The sequence below is a fragment of the Lucilia sericata genome, unplaced genomic scaffold (genome assembly GCF_015586225.1).
Source record: "Lucilia sericata isolate MDLA Ls3-8-SP2 unplaced genomic scaffold, ASM1558622v1 Contig000398F_arrow, whole genome shotgun sequence".
NCBI classification, from domain to species: domain Eukaryota; kingdom Metazoa; phylum Arthropoda; class Insecta; order Diptera; family Calliphoridae; genus Lucilia; species Lucilia sericata.
In genome coordinates, this window is record NW_023994416.1 from 174,694 (window position 1) to 188,202 (window position 13,509).

Below are 13,509 nucleotides of genomic sequence, written 5' to 3' on the forward strand. Positions count from 1 at the left end.
CAGAACTAGAACAGAACTAGAACAGAACTAGAACAGAACTAGAACAGAACTAGAACAGAACTAAAACAGAACTAAAACAGAACTAAAACAGAACTAGAACAGAACTAAACAGAACTAGAACAAAACTAAAACACAACTAAAACAGATCTAGAACAGAACTAGAACAGAACTAGAACAGAACTAGAACAGAACTAGAACAGAACTAGAACAGAACTAGAACAGAACTAGAACAGAACTAGAACAGAACTAGAACAGAACTAGAACAGAACTAGAACAGAACTAGAACAGAACTAGAACAGAACTAGAACAGAACTAGAACAGAACTACAACAGAACGAGAACAGAACTAGAACGGAACTAGAACGGAACTAGAACAGAACTAGAACAGAACTAGAACAGAACTAGAACAGAACTAGAACAGAACTAGAACAGAACTAGAACAGAACTAGAACAGAACTAGAACAGAACTAGAACAGAACTAGAACAGAACTAGAACAGAACTAGAACAGAACTAGAACAGAACTAGAACAGAACTAGAACAGAACTAGAACAGAACTAGAACAGAACTAGAACAGAACTAGAACGAACTAGAACAGAACTAGAACAGAACTAGAACAGAACTAGAACAGAACGAGAACAGAACTAGAACGGAACTAGAACGGAACTAGAACAGAACTAGAACAGAACTAGAACAGAACTAGAACAGAACTAAAACAGAACTAAAACAGAACTAGAACAGAACTAAAACAAAACTAAAACAGAACTAGAACAGAACTAAAACAGAACTAGAACAGAACTAGAACAGAACTAGAACGGAACTAGAACAGAACTAGAACAGAACTAGAACAGAACTAGAACAGTACTAGAACAGTACTAGAATAGAACTAGAACAGAACTAGAACAGAACTAGAATAGAACTAGAACAGAACTAGAACAGAACTAGAACATAACTAGAACATAACTAGAACAGAACTAGAACAGAACTAAAACAGAACTAGAACAGAACTAGAACAGAACTAAAACAGAACTAGAACAGAACTAGAACAGAACTAGAACAGAACTAGAACAGAACTAGAACAGAACTAGAACAGAACTAGAACAGAACTAGAACAGAACTAGAAAAGAACTAGAACAGAACTAGAATAGAACTAGAACAGAACTAGAACAGAACTAGAACAGAACTAGAACAGAACTAGAACAGAACTAGAACAGAACTAGAACAGAACTAGAACAGAACTAGAACAGAACTAGAACAGAACTAAAACAGAACTAAAACAGAACTAGAACAGAATTAGAACAGAACTAGAACAGAACTAGAACAGAACTAGAACAGAGCTAGAACAGAACTAGAACAGAACTAGAACAGAACTAGAACAGAACTAGAACAGAACTAGAACAGAACTAGAACAGAACTAGAACAGAACTAGAACAGAACTAGAACAGAACTAGAACAGAACTAGAACAGAACTAGAAACTAAACAAACTAAAACAGAACTAAAACAGAACTAGAAACAGAACTAGAACAGAACTAGAACAGAACTAGAACAGAACTAGAACAGAACTAGAACAGAACTAAAACAGAACTAAAACAGAACTAAAACAGAACTAGAACAGAACTAGAACAGAACTAGAACAGAACTAAAACAGAACTAAAACAGAACTAAAACAGATCTAGAACAGAACTAGAACAGAACTAGAACAGAACTAGAACAGAACTAGAACAGAACTAGAACAAACTAGAACAGAACTAGAACAGAACTAGAACAGAACTAGAACAGAACTAGAACAGAACTAGAACAGAACTAGAACAGAACTAGAACAGAACTAGAACAGAACTAGAACAGAACTAGAACAGAACTAGAACAGAACTAGAACAGAACTAGAACAGAACTAGAACAGAACTAGAACAGAACTAGAACAGAACTAGAACAGAACTAGAACAGAACTAGAACAGAACTAGAACAGAACTAGAACAGAACTAGAACAGAACTAGAACAGAACTAGAACAGAACTAGAACAGAACTAGAACAGAACTAGAACAGAACTAAACAGAACTAGAACAGAACTAGAACAGAACTAGAACAGAACTAGAACAGAACTAGAACAGAACTAGAACAGAACTAGAACAGAACTAGAACAGAACAAACAGAACTAGAACAGAACTAGAACAGAACTAGAACAGAACTAAAACAGAACTAGAACAGAACTAGAACAGAACTAGAACAGAACTAGAACTGAATTAAAACTGAAGATCAATTGATCGAGTTTACAACATTTTCAATTATAAAAAATTCCATAATTTATTTTGAAAATTTCGCTTGACATATGTTTTCTCCCGCACTGTTACTCCGAAAAAATACTCTCCCCTTAAAAGATATCAAAAATTATTAAAACATAAAACTGTAAAAAATCGGCTTTAGTGTAGGCGTACATCAAAAAATAAGTAAGAAATAGAAAATGCGGAAAAGAACTAAAGAAAAAGACTCACATAATATTTGTCTTTGCGACAAAAGAACTTTTTCTATTTATTGCAAATGGTGTTGACAAAAGGGCTGATACTTTCAAGTATGAAATTTTAATGAAGAAAATATATATTTTTAGCATATATGACGAGTCAATGAAAGCGAAAAAAGAAGGTGTTAAATGTTGAGGGAAATGCACTGAGAGAAAAATGAGATGCAATAGCGAATGATGGGCCATATGAAGAGAAAGAACATGTTCTTTTTTTATACCTAAAGAACTAGTGACTGGGCTAATTCTTCATTACATTATTTTCCTATAAGGTTTCGTTAGACCCTTTTTTTTCTTCAAGTGTATTCCTGCCATAATTTGGCCGACTTTTTTACAACATTTTTTATCCAGATTGCAAATTTACCCAATGACTTTATAACCTCCTACAAAAACAGCTTAAAAATTGAGCAAAAAAGCAAACACACCAAAAGACCAGTTTCATTCACTTTTTTCTCTGGCGATTTTTTTTTCACATTTTTTATTTATTTAGCATCAATAACCTTCTATGGCAACATGTTTCAAAAACTTTTGAAAACCCAACCAATCCATAAGTTTTCAACCAAAATATTTTCGTTTTAGTGTTGTTATTTTACAACTAAATTGTGAAAAAAATATAGTGGGAAAAAAATCTAAAAAAAAGACAAACTGTTGACAAGTTGTAAGTTTTAAACGTAAAAATCATAAAGGAGATCTTGATTTGATGGTTCAGCAAAGAAAGTGTAATGTAATTGTGTTGTGTGTGGTGTTCCAGATGAAATGAAAAATATCACTTCAAAAATAAAGTCATTTAAGATTTCCTGTTAAGACAAAAAAGGGAATTACTAACACTTACAGAGACAGACAGACAGATCTTTCGAAACATGTTTTTAAAATTACATACAATTTGTAATTATTACTTTCAAAATGATTTTGAGTGTGAGTTTTTGCAACACTAATTGAAATTAAGATCCCTACATGACAAAGGAGCACAGTAAGATATCTTCAACAAAACGATCGATATCTGGATCTATTCTATAGAACAGATCACGATCGCTATCTTGGTCTTTTCTCTAGAAGATATAACGATCGCTATCTTGATCTATTCTATAGAACAGATAACGATATCGATCGATATCTAAATATATTTTATAGAATAGTTAACGATCGATATCTGGATATATTCTATACAATAGTTAACGATCGATTTATTCTATAGAATAGCTAACGATAGATATCTGGATCTATTCTATAGATTAGATATCGATCGATATCTGGATCTATTCTATAGAATATATATCGATCGATATCTGGATCTATTCTATAGATATCGATCGATATCTGGATCTATTCTATAGATATCGATCGATATCTGGATCTATTCTATAGATATCGATCGATATCTGGATCTATTCTATAGAATAGATATCGATCGATATCTGGATCTATTCTATAGAATAGATATCGATCGATATCTGGATCTATTCTATAGAATAGATATCGATCGATATCTGGATCTATTCTATAGAATAGATATCGATCGATATCTGGATCTATTCTATAGAATAGATATCGATCGATATCTGGATCTATTCTATAGAATAGATATCGATCGATATCTGGATCTATTCTATAGAATAGATATCGATCGATATCTGGATCTATTCTATAGAATAGATATCGATCGATACCTGGATCTATTCTATAGAATAGATATCGATCGATATCTGGATCTATTCTATAGAATAGATATCGATCGATATCTGGATCTATTCTATAGAATAGATATCGATCGATATCTGGATCTATTCTATAGAATAGATATCGATCGATATCTGGATCTATTCTATAGAATAGATATCGATCGATATCTGGATCTATTCTATAGAATAGATATCGATCGATATCTGGATCTATTCTATAGAATAGATATCGATCGATATCTGGATCTATTCTATAGAATAGATATCGATCGATATCTGGATCTATTCTATAGAATAGATATCGATCGATATCTGGATCTATTCTATAGAATAGATATCGATCGATATCTGGATCTATTCTATAGAATAGATATCGATCGATATCTGGATCTATTCTATAGAATAGATATCGATCGATATCTGGATCTATTCTATAGAATAGATATCGATCGATATCTGGATCTATTCTATAGAATAGATATCGATCGATATCTGGATCTATTCTATAGAATAGATATCGATCGATATCTGGATCTACTCTATAGAATAGCTAACGATCGATATCTGGATCTATTCTATAGAATAGATATCGATCGATATCTGGATCTATTCTATAGAATAGCTATCGATCGATATCTGGATCTATTCTATAGAATAGCTATCGATCGATATCTGGATTTATTCTATAGAATAGCTAACGATCGATATCTGGATTTATTCTATAGAATAGCTAACGATCGATATCTGGATCTATTCTATAGATTAGATATCGATCGATATCTGGATCTATTCTATAGATTAGATATCGATCGATATCTGGATCTATTCTATAGAATGGCTAACGATCAATATCTGGATCTATTCTTTAGAATACTTATCGATCGATAGCTGGATCTGTTCTTTAGAATAGTTATTGATCGATAGCTGGATGGATTCCTTAGAATAGTTATCGATCGATATCTAGAATAGACATCGATGGATATCTTTTATTTAAAAGAAATATTGCCTTAATTTCTGTGCAAATATATATGCCCACTGTAGCAAATATTAGTGGTCATCACTGACCTGTAACAATTTGTCTTGTCGGGTCTTCAATTTCTTTGTTTCATTGCTACTTGATGTCAGTTTAAACTGAAGCATTATTGAGATAAATTGATTTTTCTTTTAATGTATTTCAATTGTTTGTAAACTCTAGAAACTAATTGAAAATAATATTGCAAAATACTCAGACAATGAGGAAAGGGATAAAAAAATATTTTAGATTAATATTTTAACAAAAGTAAAGATGATTTTAATAAAATATTTTAAAAAGTTAATTAAAGTCAAGCACCTGTTAGAATGTTTTTCTGTAATCATTAAGACAAAACTCCCCATTTCAAAAAAAGTGTATTTCAAATATCTATTTTTGTATTTTTTAAATATAGAGAAGAAAAACTAAATTTTCAACACTATTTTTTCGCAGTTTGAGAGTTCAAATTTAAATGCTAAATGGGAAATAGAAAAACACAAACTGAAAACTTTAAAATAAACACAAAACTAATGATAACAAATGCGATTAAATGAACATAACAATGAAATTGTTGCACCACTTCGAGCAAGTAGGAAAATAGAATGGAAACTAGAATGATTGAAAATTAGGTTGTTGGCGAATTTTTCAAGTCTTTTATAAAAAGATCTACGGAATAGGACAAGATATCCATCGATATCTATTCTATAGAATAGAACCAGATATCGATCGATATCTATTCTATAGAATAGAACCAGATATCGATCGATATCTATTCTATAGAATAGAACCAGATATCGATCGATATCTATTCTATAGAATAGAACCAGATATCGATCGATATCTATTCTATAGAATAGAACCAGATATATCGATCGATATCTATTCTATAGAATAGAACCAGATATATCGATCGATATCTATTCTATAGAATAGAACCAGATATATCGATCGATATCTATTCTATAGAATAGAACCAGATATATCGATCGATATCTATTCTATAGAATAGAACCAGATATATCGATCGATATCTATTCTATAGAATAGAACCAGATATATCGATCGATATCTATTCTATAGAATAGAACCAGATATATCGATCGATATCTATTCTATAGAATAGAACCAGATATATCGATCGATATCTATTCTATAGAATAGAACCAGATATATCGATCGATATCTATTCTATAGAATAGAACCAGATATATCGATCGATATCTATTCTATAGAATAGAACCAGATATCGATCGATATCTATTCTATAGAATAGAACCAGATATATCGATCGATATCTATTCTATAGAATAGAACCAGATATCGATCGATATCTATTCCATAGAATAGAACCAGATATCGATCGATATCTATTCTATAGAATAGAACCAGATATCGATCGATATCTATTCTATAGAATAGAACCAGATATCGATCGATATCTATTCTATAGAATAGAACCAGATATCGATCGATATCTATTCTATAGAATAGAACCAGATATCGATCGATATCTATTCTATAGAATAGAACCAGATATCGATCGATATCTATTCTATAGAATAGAACCAGATATCGATCGATATCTATTCTATAGAATAGAACCAGATATCGATCGATATCTATTCTATAGAATAGAACCAGATATCGATCGATATCTATTCTATAGAATAGAACCAGATATCGATCGATATCTATTCTATAGAATAGAACCAGATATCGATCGATATCTATTCTATAGAATAGAACCAGATATCGATCGATATCTATTCTATAGAATAGAACCAGATATCGATCGATATCTATTCTATAGAATAGAACCAGATATCGATCGATATCTATTCTATAGAATAGAACCAGATATCGATCGATATCTATTCTATAGAATAGAACCAGATATCGATCGATATCTATTCTATAGAATAGAACCAGATATCGATCGATATCTATTCTATAGAATAGAACCAGATATCGATCGATATCTATTCTATAGAATAGAACCAGATATCGATCGATATCTATTCTATAGAATAGAACCAGATATCGATCGATATCTATTCTATAGAATAGAACCAGATATCGATCGATATCTATTCTATAGAATAGAACCAGATATCGATCGATATCTATTCTATAGAATAGAACCAGATATCGATCGATATCTATTCTATAGAATAGAACCAGATATCGATCGATATCTATTCTATAGAATAGAACCAGATATCGATCGATATCTATTCTAGAATAGAACCAGATATCGATCGATATCTATTCTATAGAATAGAACCAGATATCGATCGATATCTATTCTATAGAATAGAACCAGATATCGATCGATATCTATTCTATAGAATAGAACCAGATATCGATCGATATCTATTCTATAGAATAGAACCAGATATCGATCGATATCTATTCTATAGAATAGAAGCAGATATCGATCGATATCTATTCTATAGAATAGAACCAGATATCGATCGATATCTATTCTATAGAATAGAACCAGATATCGATCGATATCTATTCTATAGAATAGAACCAGATATCGATCGATATCTTTTTCTATAGAATAGTTGAAGATATCATTCTAGAAGAGTTGAAGATATCGTTTGATATATTCTTCTATAGAAGAGATTAAGAGTGAAAATTGGGTAGTGGATCTCTTGCCTATAGTAGAGTAATTTCTTAGCTGTGCCTCCATTAAAAACTCTTTGTTGTTATTGCACTTTTGAAATGTTTGGAGAAAATAAACTAAAATATTACAAAAATAGAATGAAATTATTGCTAAACACATTCATTAAGTTATTTTTAAACAAATTTTTAAACAAACTGTTTATGCCTAATAATAAAAAGAAATTAAAAAGTACTTTTACTATAAAATTTTCAAAAGAAAAAGTACCAAATTAAAACTAAATTAAAACATTTTAGTTGCGCTGTTTATAATTAACAAGAAATGCCGCCAAAAGAAAAAGAAGTTTCTATAATTTTATCAATAATTTATTGGCAGCACATTGATTCCCAAAATTTCCAGATTGGACAAACAAACACACTAACAAATTGTAGCAGAAGAGCCCTTAATTTTTATGGTTCATTAACACCAGGGGGAAAGACTTTAAAAATAACAACAATTGTGTAGGCTTTTTCCTAACACCCAAGTTTTTAATAAAATTTCTATTTGTTTTTATAAAGATAAAAGTTTGTTAAATTTTTAGGTTTTTTCTAGAGATTTCCCTTCATTTCATTACAAAAAAACCTTAAACACTATCTTTAATTGTCAAGGTAAGTAGATAACTTTTGTTATGCCCCAAATTTACATAATAATACTCTTTTTATTTAGTTTATAATTTTATTAAAGGCAATTTTTTCTTAAATAAAGAAAAACTTTTAAAATTTGCTTACAATTTCCCAAGCAGCTCTCAACACCTTAACAATTGTCAAAAACAAATCTTTATGGGAATATCTTTATCATTTACAAATGTATTTTATGGGAAATTAATCTATTTCTTTATAAAACATTTCTAATTGTTGCCCAAAATAAATCTTTTATGTTAATAGTACTTGTTTTTATGTTAAATGCCAACACTGTGTTATTTATGTTAAGTAAGAAATTAACCTTCTGTTAAAAATTCAACTTTATGTTAAAGCAACAGCATTGCCATAGGCAAGTGTTTAATAACAGAGGTAGGTTAGAATAATGTCTGCTAAGTAACAGCAACATTTTCAATAACCCAATTGGTATTTTCATACTGCATCAAAGTGGTGGAAACGTTTAATAAGGGAATAACATCTGTTAAAGAATCATCAAAACATCCAAGCAAAAACGTCTATTTTGGAAAAAGTCTTGGAATTGCAACAGTTCTAGTTCAGTTCGAGTTCAGTTCTAGTTCAGTTCTAGTTCAGTTCTAGTTCAGTTCTAGTTCAGTTCTAGTTCAGTTCTAGTTCAGTTCTAGTTCAGTTCTAGTTCAGTTCTAGTTCAGTTCTAGTTCAGTTCTAGTTCAGTTCTAGTTCAGTTCTAGTTCAGTTCTAGTTCAGTTCTAGTCCAGTTCTAGTCCAGTTCTAGTTCAGTTCTAGTTCAGTTCTAGTTCAGTTCTAGTTCAGTTCTAGTTCAGTTCTAGTTCAGTTCTAGTTCAGTTCTAGTTCAGTTCTAGTTCAGTTCTAGTTCAGTTCTAGTTCAGTTCTAGTTCAGTTCTAGTTCTGTGCTAGTTCTGTTCTAGTTCTGTTCTAGTTCTGTTCTAGTTCTGTTCTAGTTCTGTTCTAGTTCTGTTCTAGTTCTGTTCTAGTTCTGTTCTAGTTCTGTTCTAGTTCTGTTCTGTTCTAGTTCTGTTCTAGTTCTGTTCTGTTCTAGTTCTGTTTTAGTTCTGTTCTAGTTCTGTTCTAGTTCTGTTCTAGTTCTGTTCTAGTTCTGTTCTAGTTCTGTTCTAGTTCTGTTCTAGTTCTGTTCTAGTTCTGTTCTAGTTCTGTTCTAGTTCTGTTCTAGTTCTGTTCTAGTTCTGTTCTAGTTCTGTTCTAGTTCTGTTCTAGTTCTGTTCTAGTTCTGTCCTAGTTCTGTTCTAGTTCTGTTCTAGTTCGTTTCTAATTCAATTCTAGTTCTATTTCATTTCTCAAACCGTCTCAATATTGACAATTCATTATTTTCTCAATAATTCCGATTCACACTTTATTGTTTGCTGGGAAAAACAAAAAAGTGTCTAATTTAACCATAGAGGTGAGTTTCTAAAAATAATCACCATAGTACACCAACACAAAAGTAAATGCATTTGTTCAATGTCCACAGACAAATAGTGCATATGTTGACAATCACAGTAGAGGTAGCGTGGCCGAGCGGTCTAAGGCGCTGGTTTAAGGCACCAGTCTCCTCGGAGGCGTGGGTTCAAATCCCACCGCTGCCAAGATGATTTTTTTTTTCATTTTAATTCTATATTTAAAAATACTTTTTCTTTTTTTTACTTTATCATTGATTTTTCTATAAATTATGGTCTATAAAACGCCTTTTTCGAGTTATTTTTTTAAATGATTGTAATGTTGATTGTTTCAAAACTGCGCAGTTTCTTTGTAAAATTAACTTAGCTGCACATTTCGTTTAATATTGTTTTAATAAATATTGTATTTAATAATAATAATTAAATTTATCTTGATAGAAATAGAGCATGCGCGGCAAATTTCAAAAACTTTAAATACAACTGGCTGGCTGCCAGACTAAATTTAAATAATAATATTTCGTATGTGTGTTTTGTTTTGTATACGAACACTTTGTCTTTCGTATGTATGTATGTATGTAAATAAACACCTTATAAAGAATTATTGCAGGGATTTTGTAAAAGATTTATGCAGAAAGCTATAAAATGAAACAAATCATTTTTGTAACGCAGTTTTGTTTCAACTTTTTTAAAGCCAGTAAATAAATCTTTTTTTTTCTTAAGTGATTGTAACCTTGACTTTGATATGACTTGACTGACATTAATCTAAATTGATTTTTTCAAAATATATATATGAAACTTTATAATGAGTTTTGATTTGTTTACATTTAGATTTTTAAATGTGTTTTGCTAAATTTGAAGAATTTTTTATTGAAGATTTATGTTTTTAATAAAAATAGAACTAGAACAGAACTAGGACCGAACTAGAACAGAACTAGAACAGAACTAGAACAGAACTAGAACAGAACTAGAACAGAACTAGAACAGAACTAGAACAGAACTAGAACAGAACTAGAACAGAACTAGAACAGAACTAGAACAGAACTAGAACAGAACTAGAACAGAACTAGAACAGAACTAGAACAGAAAGAACATAGAACAGAACTAGAACAGAACTAGAACAGAACTAGAACAGAACTAGAACAGAACTAGAACAGAACTAGAACAGAACTAGAACAGAACTAGAACAGAACTAGAACAGAACTAGAACAGAACTAGAACAGAACTAGAACAGAACTAGAACAGAACTAGAACAGAACTAGAACAGAACTAGAACAGAACTAGAACAGAACTAGAACAGAACTAGAACAGAACTAGAACAGAACTAGAACAGAACTAGAACAGAACTAGAACAGAACTAGAACAGAACTAGAACAGAACTAGAACAGAACTAGAACAGAACTAGAACAGACTAGAACAGAACTAGAAACAGAACTAGAACAGAACTAGAACAGAACTAGAACAGAACTAGAACAGAACTAGAACAGAACTAGAACAGAACTAGAACAGAACTAGAACAGAACTAGAACAGAACTAGAACAGAACTAGAAACAGAACTAGAACAGAACTAGAACAGAACTAGAACAGAACTAGAACAGAACTAGAACAGAACTAGAACAGAACTAGAACAGAACTAGAACAGAACTAGAACAGAACTAGAACAGAACTAGAACAGAACTAGAACAGAACTAGAACAGAACTAGAACAGAACTAGAACAGAACTAGAACAGAACTAGAACAGAACTAGAACAGAACTAGAACAGAACTAGAACAGAACTAGAACAGAACTAGAACAGAACTAGAACAGAACTAGAACAGAACTAGAACAGAACTAGAACAGAACTAGAACAGAACTAGAACAGAACTAGAACAGAACTAGAACAGAACTAGAACAGAACTAGAACAGAACTAGAACAGAACTAGAACAGAACTAGAACAGAACTAGAACAGAACTAGAACAGAACTAGAACAGAACTAGAACAGAACTAGAACAGAACTAGAACAGAACTAGAACAGAACTAGAACAGAACTAGAACAGAACTAGAACGAACTAGAACAGAACTAGAACAGAACTAGAACAGAACTAGAACAGAACTAGAACAGAACTAGAACAGAACTAGAACTAAACTAGAACTGACGTAAACAGAATCTTCGATAACTGTTTTTAAATTTTGGGTGTTTTTTCGCTTTGTGTTTGTAGATCTTATAAATTATTGACCATAATTGCTGTAATTGGGTTAAATGTTAATTAAAACCATAGTTATATATTCCTTTTTTAACAAGTGCCACATTTTAATTTTAGTTTTTTTTTTCGGGGTTTAATTTTACATGATTAATAATTTAAACACGTCATATACTATAGAGTAAAGACGTGACAATTTTATGTAAAAAAAACACAAATTTGGACAATATTTTTGACACAAATAAAAAAAGCTTATTGGTGTAACTATTTCGATGTGAGTTTTTTTTTTGTGGTGGGGAGCTAATATTTTCAAATTATCAATAATGTTTTTTTTTATAATTTTATTGGTTTATTTATTATGCAGCCCACGTTTTAAAGAAAAATGATGTTTAATATTTGTTTTTGTTTTATAATATTTGATTGCAAATTCTTTGTTTTTGAGACTTTAAATGACTGATGTCATCTTTTAATGACTTGATTTCTTTGGGTTTTTTTTTTCATTTCTTTGATAGCAAATGTGTGGGGAATGGAAAAAAAGTGAAATTAAATCTAAATTTTAGTTTTTGTTTTATTTATTTGATTAAAATGCAAATTACTTGGGGTCAATATTTTAAGGTCATAATTATTTAGTGAAATGATAATTTAATAAAATATTAAAATTTTGATAAAAAATTTTGAATTTTAAACCAAATTTTTAATTAACATAAATATTAAACAATATTTCTTATCTTTTACTTTAATGTTGTTGTTGGGACTAATTATTACATTCAAAAATTTCAATATTATCAGACGGAAATCTATTTTGTCTTTTTCTCCACTTAGTTGCGGTCTTAGTTTCAAGTAAAAAGGAAATGCATTTTGTTTTTCCAAGTACTGAATGAACATTAAATTTAAAAAAAAAATTTTGTTTAAATTAATTTTTTAACTCAAACAGGAAATTCAATAAAACATTAGACATTCACACACAGAAAACTGAAAAAAAAACAAAAACAACTGAAAACACTCTACAAAATTTTTGGTAGTTCGTGTTGTCTTCATAAGAAATCCAAAAAATAATAATTAAAAATCATTATTAAAATGCAGTCTTGAAAAGTAAAACCTACAATATCATTTGTACTTGTAACAACACAGTTTTAACTCACATAACTAACAATTCATATGACAAGTAATATTTATTATTGAATAATTAATTTTTATTAAATTAATTAGGATTTGAAAAAAAAACTCATTATAACCTTAAAATAAATGTCATATAAGGCCAGTCTAAGGCTTGCTAAGCAAAAAGAGATTCTTGAACCCAAAACAAATTTAGAAACTAAGGTTAGCTGCAAAAAAAATAAACAAAACGAGGTTTAATTTTAACAACAATTTTGCAAAAAAAAAAAAACAACAAAAGTTAAAATTTAGCAACATCCAGTACAGACTATAGACTAGA

General features: G+C 30.4%; 1 protein-coding gene and 1 non-coding gene across 2 annotated transcripts in view; one reads left to right on the forward strand and one right to left on the reverse strand.

The window, feature by feature from the left end:
* LOC119604491 (formin-J) overlaps positions 1 to 13,509 on the reverse strand; it is a 68,921-nt gene that overhangs the window by 40,557 nt on the left and 14,855 nt on the right.
* Trnal-aag lies at positions 10,003 to 10,084 on the forward strand. The gene has a single exon. It is a non-coding gene; the product is annotated as a tRNA-Leu (tRNA).